The following is a 13424-nucleotide window of genomic DNA, read 5'->3' on the forward strand; positions in this document are numbered from 1 at the left end:
CTAATGATATGTAACAACTCCCCAGACAAACTGAGTGTTCTATACAGCTAATGTTATTTTGCGTGTGTGTGTGTGTGTGTGTACATAAGCTGCTGGATGACAGCATATTTTTAACAGAATTCATTGCTGCTCTTGGATACTCAGAGAGGCAAGAAGGACATATATATATGAAATACATTGACAGGTTTGAAAGATGAGTAAGAAGGGATCATTCAGAAGCATAACTAAGTATTACACCAGAATTTTCTCATCCAACATACAAAGAATCACTTCCGTATGGTGACTTTAAATGTATGCATCACTGCATTCACTAAAAGGGTTTGATCTAAAGACCCACAGAAATGTGAGGAAAGCTCAAGGAACAGGCACACCAAGACAGCAATGCACACTGAATATGCATATGTTCTTGAACTTACAAGAGTTGTTTGCCTCTTGGTGGAGGTTATTATTAAAAATGAAGTTAGCTACAGTCCAAATGTCCAGGCCTTGTTCCTTACGTTTTACAGTTGATCTGGTGTGCACAAACTTGAATGAGCATTCGATAACCTGAAGTGCTGTAGGATACTGCAAAAAACAACAAAAAGAAAACAACAACAAAAAAACCCAAAACCTCAGCTCTGAAATATTCAGGGGAAACGTACACACTAATAATTAATCAGTCAACAGCCAAATAACAGAAACACAGAATCAGAATGACTCAGATTAGCTCACATTTAACAATGGTTGCAGAAAAACAATGGGAGTTGTAGGACAAACCCAAATGTGTTTAATTCACGGACACTGCATACATATTCCTATCTGCAGCTGCTGAAATAATAATAATAAAAATAAGACGACCGATCTTTATCTGCATGCTCAACATTCCCCAGCTTAGAAAAATCTTGAAAGCCCTGGGTTTATGTGGATTTAACTCTCAGGAAAGAGGCTCCGAGAGAACTTTCATCTTTGTTGCAAATCCTACAAAGATGTGACCTTGCCATTTATAAAGCCACATAGCACATTAGAAGGAGAACTACCGTACCTGGAGAAGAAGCTATGAAAGTGTAATGGAACAAGCTTCACAAAGGTTAGCGTGCATGAGGTAAGAGTATTTCCTCAGAATAAATCATCTCGACCAAAAGCAATGCAAAGTTAAAAGGTGTGACTTTCCTCATGCATGTGAAATTCAGGTAGGATTTTCCTGCTTGAGAGAGCATGCACATTATTCAAACAGCTTTCAAAGGCTTCACATTTACTGTCAGGAGATTATCCGTCTGAAAACGCAGTTCCTTGTTTCAGATGTCATTCAGGTCAGCACATAAAACATTAAGTAAGACCGAGACTCAACATAGAAATTAATGTACGATCCAGGGATAATTACGTGCTGATGGCTTGCAATGAAATCCACTGCTAACAGAGAATATTGGTACTGTCAACAAATGAAAAGATTCACCCCAACACCAGCTGAGCCTGTCCTTTGCCCAAAAAGAACCAAAGTCTTAAATTAATTGTCACACCGTTAATCCAACTCTTTGCCCAATTACACTGCTGCTTGAGTCATTAGAGTTCTGATGAACTGTAAAACAGTGTTGTGGAAGCCCACAGTTTCCCACCATCAAGGAACTCAAAGAGTAGACGGAAAAAAGAAATAAAGCACTTTCTTACAACATTAATACGGTGCACCACAGATGGGAAGTTTTCAGCCAGAAGATACTTTTCAGAAGCAAGGGTAGATAGTTGGAGTTGCACCAATTTGTCTCTCAATTCTCTGCCTTCAAGTCAAGAAAGTTAACCACATGTGCAACGTGCTTAACCACGCTTGTCAATTCAACAAAAAGAATAGCTAGCTTCTGTTGTTTTTATTTTGAACTAACATATTCCTGTGTCCTTTGCAACAGTTCGTCCCGCATGAATAACTTGTAATAACATGCAGTACTTGTTCTGTGTTACATAAGCTTTTTCATAGGAAATTAGTATTTTATTGAATTTTTAACATTACTTTTCTCATTAAAAAAAATTATATTTTCCAGTTCATGGATGCAAATCTACAGATAAATAATGCAAACAATGTTAAAATACCAATAGATACCCATTTACTACAAAATAAATTACTTGCATCCCTAGAGAATGTTTAATTATTGCTCATGGAAATTACACACCAGTAATGAACAAGCCAAGAAAAATCTTTTTTTCAAAGAGCTAAACTACTACAAGCATATTTTGACAACTAAAATGCACTATGTACTCAACACCTTTGCTCTAACCATGCTGATCTAGAAATGGTGATTTCTTCAGCTCCTTTTGCTTGCCCAAGCAGAAGACACATACCTTAGTAAGCATTTGAATGAACATTATAGATCTTTTATTCATCATGGCTGCCAGAGCTTACAAATACCAGTTGTTTGGCACATGGCTTTTCATGTTCTAGTTTTCATAGGCCCCTGTAATGTGCCTGTAGGTGCTTATAAATTTAAAGATGGGCAGGACTTGGCCATGCTGAACTGACAGCTACTACATTTATTTCTGCATATACGTAGTGTGGTAGAAGCAGCAGATAATTTTGGATAGTTACTTAACAGGTAAACAATCCATCAATTCTCAAAAAAAGGTGAAGCAAGGCTTTAGGCTTTCCTTACCTAAAAGGGGATCAACTCCATCAAACCTACAGCCCAGAAGAGCTCTGCAACTCTTTGATCACCTTTTCAGGACGTGCAACAAAAGAATGTAAAATCTGCATGTTATATCCACAGAGCGTCTCTCAGACTTGAAGCTAAGAAAATGCTTAATGGCAGTACAGTGACAGTAACACAAACCAGAGCACAGCTCCTGGTAGCACTGGTGCCAATGCTCAACAGCTCTTGAAAGACTTATCTTGTCAGGGTCTCTGAGAAACACATTTAGGCAGACGGCATCTGACAGTATAGGTTGCTTTATACTACATATCTGTTCAATGGGGTAGAAAAAGAGAGCATTGCCTGTCACCAGGAGAGAAAATCAGTACCAATTCAGAACAAATACCAGGTCTATAATGACCGTACACAGATGTTACCAGAGTAAACTTGAGAAAAACATGATTAAAAGGCTGAACGATCATCTATCCCCCATTGGGTGAAAACATTCAGAGAAGCTTGTTGAGTGGGAACATGTGCAAAATGAATGAATCGTGCATGGACCCCAGATGCACAGGAACATCTGTGATGATGGTGCTGGCATGGAGAACTACTTGCATATTCATGCCATCATTATCATGACTTCTTATCCTTCATCCTCACTACAGTAGACAATGTAGACCTTTAGAAGCTTCCCAACGCAGTTATCAGCTCAATTTCTCCAAGGGTAAAAGAGATTGCCCATTGGCACAGTGTTGTCCAATCACATTTTCACTGATGCTTCTTTTTTACTCTGGGCTTCAAGAGTAGCAATAAAGGTGTTTGCACATAAAGAAACCAAACTCTTCAACCATGCATCTGTAGCATAGGTCTGGAATAGACTGAGGATAAATTTCTAAAAGAGCTTGAAACATGTTCTGTGCATGGTCTGAGAGTAGCTGCATGCTGACAGTCATCCATTAGACTGTCCAACACCTTGCCTCCCTTCCTCCATCTGCCTGTACCAATGCTTTTCTTCTCTTATATGCAGACTACAAGCTTTTGAGACCAAAGATCTTTGCTGAGTGTGAGCACATACACAACACAAACACTTTATGATGGACGCTAACAATACAAGCATATAATGGCACTAACTTCAGGAGCACTAATTTTAAAAACATTGTTTAAACAGGGACTCCTTTACAGTAATCCCTGATATATAATCTAGATCTTGTTAAATTACACCTTTAAATATTTCCCTGAATATTTCAGATCCACTATTAAAGTTGTGAATTGCTAACGGCAGGACTACGTAAACTTTGTTTACACCTGGGGTTCTACAGGAAGTTTTTTCTTTCTTCCAGAACAGGGTTTTTCTTTTGTTATTTGCCAACAGGAATTTAGTTAATGAAGATGTTGTATGCTTAAACACACATGGCATCTGACCTCAAAATTGTAAAATAGCATTAAAATAGTGCACAAGAAGCTGTACCAAGGAGTCCTATCCTACACCAATAGCCAGCTTTATCAGTACCCATGAGGTATAGCTGACTTTTGCCAGCCTCTATATCATAATTCATAGAATCTATTGCTATCCAGGAAAAAAATTCACATTACATCAGCTGCAGGCACACTTGATGAATTAGAGGCGTGAAAGAGGTTTTTTTTTTCCCCCACTGTTGCATCAAGGAGCTGAAGCAAGGGAATAAGACAACAGCTCCAAGCTACCCTCACTGGTACAAGGGAACATCACGGTCCAGAGGTCGAGCCACCAGCTGGCAAAATCCACAGCAAGCCTTGGTCAGGCACCATTCCCTAAGGGCACTTTTTGATGCTGATGAGTCAGTTATCCACTTGGAAACAGTGTAGATTTACAAGCACTGCAATAGGTTGAGAACAGGGAATAAAAAGACTTTGTAAATAACACTGTAGCTTCCTCCTCCAAGTGGCATTGGGCAAGTTCCATGGTTTCTTTGCATTTCATCTCAAGTGATGAAGGTGAGAGCAGATCTGCTTCATTGAGATCTGCTGATGGAAGGATGTTAAGAAATAGCTGGGGTTCAGTATCAAATTCTGTTTCCAATCAGGCTCAGCTTAACATATGTAGACTACACAGACAAGAACCTGATCATACTGAACTGCTCCCAATTTATTTTAATACATCTCTAAAGTTACAGCTTGTCAGAGTCACCTGAATAATCCAGTTATAATTCTATTCCATATTTCTACCTAAAAAATTGAAAATCTTTAGTATGCAATTAATATAGCTGGCAATGACACAGCACATCCATCTGCCTTCTTAGACCAGCTGAGGTTTAATAACCAATACGCCCGATGGGCTCAAATAATTTAGAGCCCATATTTGTTCTCAGGAGTGGCTCTAGTTGGCCAGAGGTTTCACCACTTCCCCATAAATTAAAGGGAAGAACGCGTAGGGGAGGGAGGGATGCACAGGGGAAGAGGTTTGTTGGAGAAATTCTGTGCATGTAGGCGACAGTTTTTAAAGACAGCTTCCCATAAGAAGCTGCTTTGGTGCAGTCATTTTGAAGTATTAAATTTTGATAATTCTTTAATCACTGCAGTTTAATGAGGTAGAGGCAGGAGGTGAAAGGGGAATACATCATGTCAGTTCAAGTACCTGGCTCTCTTCCTGCTACGAACATTTAACATAATACAAAGTCCTCCTTTTGCAGCTGCAGCTCAGAGAAGGGGTTCTGAAGGGGTTCACCCCAGAACATGTGGCTCCCCTGAAGAAACCTCATTATGCAATCAAAAGCCACCCTCCATTTCCCAACCAAAAAAAACAACAACCAACCTGCTGTTCAAAACAAGCACAAAGTGGCTGGATTTAAACATAAGCTTTTTTTTAATTTTAAAATTAATCATGAAAGATTATTTGATCCCATGGAATTGTCTGCTGCTTGTGTCAGTGCACATCTCTTCTGATGCAGTGCTTAGTTTTTCATTCACACTTCATGAATATTAGCTAATAAAATCCAATCCAAGTCTCCAGTGATACTTATGACCTCTCAGGTATTATTATCTTCATGAAGTTGTTATATTTTATCCCTCAGAATCTGCGAACATTTTGTAAACAAACAGGCTGCTTTCTGCAATACTGATAAGCTGAGAGTGAGGTGAATGAGTGGCCAGCATCTGCAAATCCTATGATCCACCCTCACTGTGCTGTTACCCAGGTAGGTAACTTGTACTGCCCGAACATTTGGCACAATGGGGCCAGAATGAGAGAGGAAATAGCAAGATCCCTTATTTTATGATAGCTATTAGAAGCTGCTGTTTTAGCAGATATACTTGCACAAGAAAAAGCAGTAGTGCATTTCCATTGAAATCACTGGAGCTGCTGCTGTCTGTTACAGAAGGATATTGCTTGGTTGTTTCTGCCCACATGGAAACTCAGCAAACTTGTTCCATATGGAAAGCTTCTCATCAAGACAATACTGGAGCAGCTGCTGCTCATACCTGTCTCCAGTATCAATTCTCTTCCCAAGGAGTGTGAATCTGGATATAGTTTTTAAGCACTGGGGAGATGTGTTATTTCAGATCATGTCTACACAGCCAAAAGTCTTTAGCCAGTTCTCATCCTCTGCCCTTTCTGTCAGTACCTTAATCCTTCTCTTATTAATTTGATATTAGATTGTCCCAAGAATCGTTTGCTATGATCCAAGATACTGAAAAGCTGTCAATTTTTTAACATCTGAATAACTGCCTTTTCCTTCACTCTGTCAGACAGAACGTTAACAGTTTGCCACACATAAATCACAACATAACCCCATTTTCCTGCTACTTACAGAAATACAGTAAAATCTAAGGTTTCACATATTTCACTTTTTAACAACATTAAGCTGTTCTTTTACTAATAACCTTTGAAAGCTGACATATATTTACATGGAGACAAACATATGAATTATAGTTTTCAGACCATCGCTATTGAAGCACCTCCTTGCAGCAAGATTACAAAGCCCAGTTACTTTCTACACGAGTGTTCTGATGTGCCCAGCAAAATCATTTTAAGCAACTAAATGGTGATTCCCTTGTAACATGTCCTTCCAAACTGCTTGCATCTGCTCACACAGCAGGGATGGTCAGTGCTAGTTCAAATGTGCATACCCCAGAGCAAATCCAACCAGTAATTCTTTCTCTGCTATCCATTTCCTGAAAGAATTGCTGCAGAGCTCTTCGTATTTCTCAGCATCTGACAGGGAAGGGGGAGCAATGTCAGGGAGACCAAGGCAGGTCACCATCAGCCTCAGGTACAGAAATGCCAGCATGGGAACCTTTCCTCATAAAAACCTTCAGCACTACAACTGGTAAATAGACTCTAAGTTTTAACAAACGTGGTTTTCAAGACCAGAGTCTAAGCTAATAGACAGCGTTAGCTTAAAGAGCTGTTCTTTTCTGACACACAGATTTGTTACCATCAATGTATCCTTCACCTTACTACACTGCTGCTTCCTGCCCCCTTTGTAAGCCATGAAACAAAGTCTATACAAAAACTAAGTTCACCAAAAAATCCCTTTCAGAATGAGTCTATCTGAAGCAGATAAATGGTATATATGGATTTTAAAGTCTTGAAAGGTACAAGAACCTGACAGCATGTTCCTTCCCAGCATTCTCCTCCTCCTCCCAACTGTCCATAAATCTCCAGCGTTACACTTGACTGCCATTGGTTCAGTAGATAAAGTTCAGCTTAAGAAGTCAACAGAAGTGTAATTTTAACTGTGTGGCCATCAGACTTCACTTGCTTGGAACAAACATTTTGATTTCTCAGAGGCAAAAATCTTCTTATTGCTTTATCTCAACCACTCAAGAGAAAACATTCCTTTATTTGAAGCCAAATTTCCAAAGCCATTATGAATGATCACCTCTTTTTTTTTTTTTATCATATAAACTAGAAAAAAAAATGTTAGCTTCCTCCCCTTCATATGCAAAATTTCACAAACAACATCTCTAAAACCAATTAGAAATCAGGCATGTTATTTGCAATCCACTATCCAAAAGGGAAAGAGAGAAAGAAAGCAACACTGCAGAGTAATGATGCCTATTTGAACACTGATGACTTTTTTTTGGAGAGAGGTTGAAGTGCCATTTAGAATACATATGCTCGCTTGCCTTTATTTTGCACAGAATTGGTTTTAAAATGGATAAAGCCTCTTGGGCTCTCAGAAAAGAATTATCCTTTTCCTTTCCCCCCTTCGCACAAATAGAAGTCAGTTCAGTATTGTTTTTCTGTGAAATAAGTTCTGCTTAATAACAACAATCCTTTCCTCTTTGCTCACTATTAAGGTCACCGTTCTCTTCCTTCCACATATTTCCCAAAATTACTGGTCCCACAGTATGTATTTACTCCTTTATAGGCCTTCACAAATTGATTCCAAGCTTTCCAAAACCTCTCCAGCTCCCTCTTTAAAAGATTCAGATTAAAAGGTACTGAGACAGGACATACCTTTATTCAACTTTCTACCACTGTGAATTATGGTGGAAATATAAGCACTTTATTTCCTTTCTCCTCCACATCAACTCAAGTCTGCATCAGTGCCTGAATTCAAACCTGAGTTTCAGTTCTCCCTGGTTTGGTCATCTCTCTCCAACTTAGCTCAGGACAGCATGCAAGGAAGTGGCATTTCCAAAACAAAGCATGATTGCATGATTCCCCAGAGAGAAATACAAATGTCACCTTCAGTCAGAGCCTTCATTCTGTAGCATATGAAGTACTAACCATCTCCAAATGCCATGGTCTCTTGGTGTCAGTGCTGTACAGACATCAGTACAGCATTTTCTAGCAGCAATACAAGTAGGCTGTCGACTAAAAGACCTTACATTGTCTAAAACATCTGTGCAAGGTGATCACATTTCCCTCCAACTTCTACTCGACCTTATTTTGTTTGCTTTGAGATACCAGATTTCACAAGTTCTCATATTCTGGTTCTTATCAGAAGTATACATTTGTCTTTGATAGCTTTTACTAAAAGTTATTATTAGAGAACTTTTCACTTTTATCTCTTATCTCTTTCCATTCCAGAAAACCTTATCACTCGTTTCACTAAGTGTACGATAATTGGAGCTTTGCAATTACAGGTACAACACACAGATTTAATGGACCAATTTGACAAGCTAAAAGAATTCTAGCTCGCTTATCTATTTAGCGTTTTAATAGTGCTTCTTCCCAATTAGTCTGTAGTTATAGTTACCAAGGTAATTGTCAATGACTAGAACCATAAATAAAGTAGATCTGTAAGAGTCAGCAGAGGAGGACTTTGCCCAAGAAACACGGGAATACACTGGAAGGTTTCAGAGTCAAATGCTTCAAGAGGTTTGAGAACAAGAGTTGGATTAATAAAGATCCTCAGGAAAGGCCAGTGAATACCAGAAACACTGGTAGAAAAGCTGAAATATTTTGCTAGAAATGCAGAATCCAGATTGAGAGCCATGGGTTTATTTGGCCAACGCTTGTTTTCCAGGACAGCCAGATGAGTACTTTGCCTGTAAAAGTACTCTTCTTTCCATGCCCCATCCTCAACTTCTCTGAAGTCAATTAGACAGTTGCACACACCTCACACAGACCTTTATCTTTCCTCCTCCTCTTTATCCTTTGCAATCTTGGATCCAATCTATGACCTTGCTGAATATATTCAATTACACAAAAACTACGTGGACACTGCTGTGAATAATTTCCAAGTGATTTCAATTGCGAGTGCTACAGGATGTGCGACTTGTTTCATAGCACAGAGTGCCAGATAAGCTTTGGTATCATTTGTTAACACTTCTGCTGCTGTTCTGAATGCATGCCCTGCCATCCCACACAATTCACTGAGAGCAAAGATCTGAAAAAATAAAAACAGTCTAAAAACTTTCCTATATGTAATACAGATTATCCGAAAATATTCCCCTCCATCACTACGGAAAGCAGAGACAACATTTTTAATCATTTTTCTCTCTGTATTTTCAGGAAATGAGGCCAAATTCCTGCTGGGGCAGGGAAAAGCAGCTTTGCTAAAATACAAAATATGCCAGTTTTCAGTATTCTAGCTTTTTTCCCCCCCGTTAGTATTTTCCAAATACCTCTTTCCAACATTATGTAAGAATGGAAAGGAAACTTGCTTCCTGCAGATATTAAAGTCAGGGAGCCTGTGCACTTGGCTTGTAGTCCCCACAAGGCTGAATATTTAGCAAAATTTACAATTCCTGTATGAAGACCAGCAAGAACCTCCCAACATGCAATGTGCTGCTCCATCTCTACCATTGGATTTAGCTTCCTCATACCATTATTGCCTTTATGCCTAACCAGAAAAATAGCAGGCAAAGTTCTGAGTGCAACTTAATTCCACTGCCTTTAGCAGAAACTTCCTGGCACGACTGAGAAGTCATGCACTTTCACAAGCAGTTTTTTGAAGATCTGGGAGCTAGAAACACAGAGCTTGTAAAGATACATCGGATATACATCTAAAACATGTAAAAAGAAACAAGCAAATTGATGTGTGCCAGCAGGCTACATTTGTAATTCTCAGAGAAGAAAAGTCTCTCTTCAACTATAATAAAAATTTACTCGCATAAGGCATGTGGAATCATGCACAGAAGAGTATAATTAAGGCCTACTAGGAATTTATACAGTGATTGAATTCCTAAGAAAATACTCAATCACCCATTAATCCCCCGCTGTAGAAATGTCCTCTTCATGACATCCTTTTCCATCTAAGACTGCAGGACTCCCAAGAGTCCTTTATTCTAAGGACAGTTCTGTCTTTGCACCCTCTTGTACAAGGTAGGAAGATGAAATGCAACCAGAACAACCATCCACACCAACTGACAGTGAGGTCCAGAGGTCTCGAAGATACATTCCATCCTTCCTCAGAGAAAAAGTGTTGCTGCTAAGCTTGAAGTAAAATAGAATTAAATACGATAAAGGGAAAATGGGAAAAAGTAAAGGGAAATAAAAGCAAAGGAAAACTGATGGTGATTTTTAAAGAAATAAAAGTGGGGAAGAGAAGCGTGCTATCAATAGCTGTGAAAATCAATGCAAACAGAAGTGGATTTAAACTGAAAAAAGGAAAAGCCACATTAAGCAGCTGATTAAGCAATGCACTGGAACGGACTGCCTCTGGAAGCTGCAGTGTGACAGATCTTACAAGTACACTGTACCCTGATGGAGAAGGAGAAGGACGGAGAGTGGCCTTTTGAGATCTTTTCTAGGTCTGCAGTTACATTGGGACATCCTAATTTCACTCTTCTTCCCAGGAAGTCTCTAGTCTGACACACATTGGTTTTGTATCTGATACATCCAACTCTCCAGAAGCCTTCCCCTAAGACGACCAGACAGCATTTCTTATACTTCCCTCAGCCTTCAAAGTCCCACCAAACCATTCTAAATTCACACAGTTCAGCTCAAAGTACCTATTTATTCCATTTTCCCATCATTAAACTTGCATTAAAAGATGTATTCCAAGAACTGTCACTCAAAAATAGAATTTTAAAGAATGTCAAAATAAACCTTTACTCAATTTTTCAGAATTTTTCCTCAGCCTCCTTCCTACCATGACTGAGACAGTTTTACAGAATCAACATTATTATTTATTTTGAATGAACCTAGGTATGCATCCAGTGTAAAACAATAATAAAAGACTGTATATAGATATATACACATGCAGGCATACTTTCTCCCTTAAAGGAGACAACAGCCCCTACTCAAATATCCTTCCCTTTCACAATCTCAAGCTCCCAAAAGCATTGGAGCTAATTGCTAAAATGGTATCCTACCTGAAATGAACACATCTGCTAGTTCACATTTGTTTCTTTTTTTAAATCAAAACATATTCTGCATTAAAGATGTTTTTAGATCATGAACACACCCCCCTACTCTGGAAATACAACTAATTTTCAAATAACCTCGCACAGTCAAAGGGACATAAGAAACAATCAGTGCTAAGATGGACGTTTTCAGTTTTCATTGTGAGAGCACTGCAGTGGAGGATATACTGCCCAGTTCACAACCCTGCTATTTTTGTTCATTGCATCTCTGCTGCTCCCCGAGTTTTCGGATGCCTGCTGGTGCCTGCAGTCCCACGATAGCTGTAATCCAAGGGCTGGCTGCAGCCAAGCGATAGCCTCTGCCTTCTGGCTGCTGCTCTGCTTCCACACATCCCTGCGCCTGCACGTCTCAGCACCTCCTAGCAAGGTAGGGTAGGAAGCTTACATGGCCACTGCTCTTTTTAGTTGTATTTTTTTTCTCTCCTATGTCTGTGTTCAGCCAGATCACTTCCATTATTTGTGTGCAACTACATGCCCAGTGTTGGCACAGAGAAGGAAGAGGCTTTTCTCACCCATGAACCTGTCTCAGTTTCTGCCTGCCTGTATACACCCTGAAAACAAGTGTAATCAAAAAGCTGCTTAGCCTTAAGTCTGCACCCCAGTGTAGGTGAGTTATTTTATACTGGAGTTTTCAAATGGAACCAGGAGCAATTATGCACACAAAACACAGTAAAATTCAGCACGTCACTGTTTGGAGCAAGAGAAAACGCATGCTCCAAAGAAGCATCTTCACCCTTCTAATGTTTCAGACATTTAAGGAACATGAGCTTACAGGCAGCATGAAGAGGACAAACACTACTGCTGGTGTTACACAGATATTATTTGCATTTCTGTATAACTTAAGGCCAGTTTGAGGCTATACAGACACAAAAGAAAAGAATGGTTCATGCCAAAAATCTGCCACATGAGAAAAAGAGATGATTTTAGGCAGATAAGGGCACAGAAGTAAACAGCAAGCCAGGACTAAGGCTGCATCACACAACACCAGTCTGTCTCAGCAGCCAGCTGCTCTCAGGAGCTTTGAAGACATTGCAACAAAACAGAGTTTAGAAATTTGTTTTAAAAGAGTAATTTGAAAGGACCTTAAGATGGCTTTGTAGTGTGCACACGTGTATCTTTTCCCAGGGATGAGGGAAAAGCACAAAGCTGTTTCCTCTTAATATTTAACAGCTGGGATATAGGGACTGGCATCTGAGCCTGATCAGATGTGGGAGCTGACTTCTGATACCAGCCATAAGATAAGGGGTAAGGCACAGACAGGCTGTGAAAGGCCTTAAAAGTGAACTCCAGAGATTTGATGTGACATGATGAAGAAAGATGCAAGGAAGGAATATAAAGAGAGCGATGACACGGTCCAAGTGATAGATAAGGAAAAAGATCTTTGCAAAAGAGCAGGTTCAAGCATAAACATAGCAAGAATTAATTAGATGAGAGCAGAGAAAGAGCTGAAATAAGAGCCTCACTGCCACTGTCAGCTGCATAGAGGGTTAGGGAAGTCTGCATTCAGAGACATCACAGAGAAAGAATCTCAGAGTTCAAGCTAAATACGAGCATGAGGATTTAGGAAAACTATGAAAAAAATATGAAGTATTCATTTTTGCAGATAGCATCATAAATTTCTCTTTAATAGCTGAGTCTCTTTCTCCCCCTTTTCCACTAGAAGGACGAGCCTCTGTGCTCGCGTAAAGAAAATTTCTCAACTGAAGTTGGTTTTCCATTCTAGACTACCGAATTACACATACAGCACAAGTGAAGAACAACAAACTCTAGAGCACAAGAACAAAGAACAAAACAGCTTTTGCTGTCCAGTGTTTTCTACACCTTCTTGGAAGAAAGAAACAGGTAGTTGTATTTTTTTTATTCAGCTCCAAAGCAGATTCCCATTAGAAAATGAGATTTCTTACTACACAAGCGATGCACCCCCACACCAAAGGGAAGGGAGATGTTACTGATCAATTCAACCAAGGCACCTGATGGGTGACTACTGCAGCCGGTGAGGCTGAGGCTGTGCTCCTGGCTCTCCCTCATTACTGC

General features: G+C 39.5%; 1 long non-coding RNA gene across 1 annotated transcript in view; it reads right to left on the reverse strand.

Annotated features, from left to right (window-relative positions):
- Window positions 1-13424, reverse strand: part of LOC149916183 (uncharacterized) — a 113113-nt gene that overhangs the window by 22659 nt on the left and 77030 nt on the right. The window lies entirely within an intron of this gene.

The sequence above is a fragment of the Phasianus colchicus genome, chromosome 13 (genome assembly GCF_987193195.1).
Source record: "Phasianus colchicus chromosome 13, bPhaCol1.hap1.1, whole genome shotgun sequence".
NCBI classification, from domain to species: Eukaryota; Metazoa; Chordata; class Aves; order Galliformes; family Phasianidae; genus Phasianus; species Phasianus colchicus.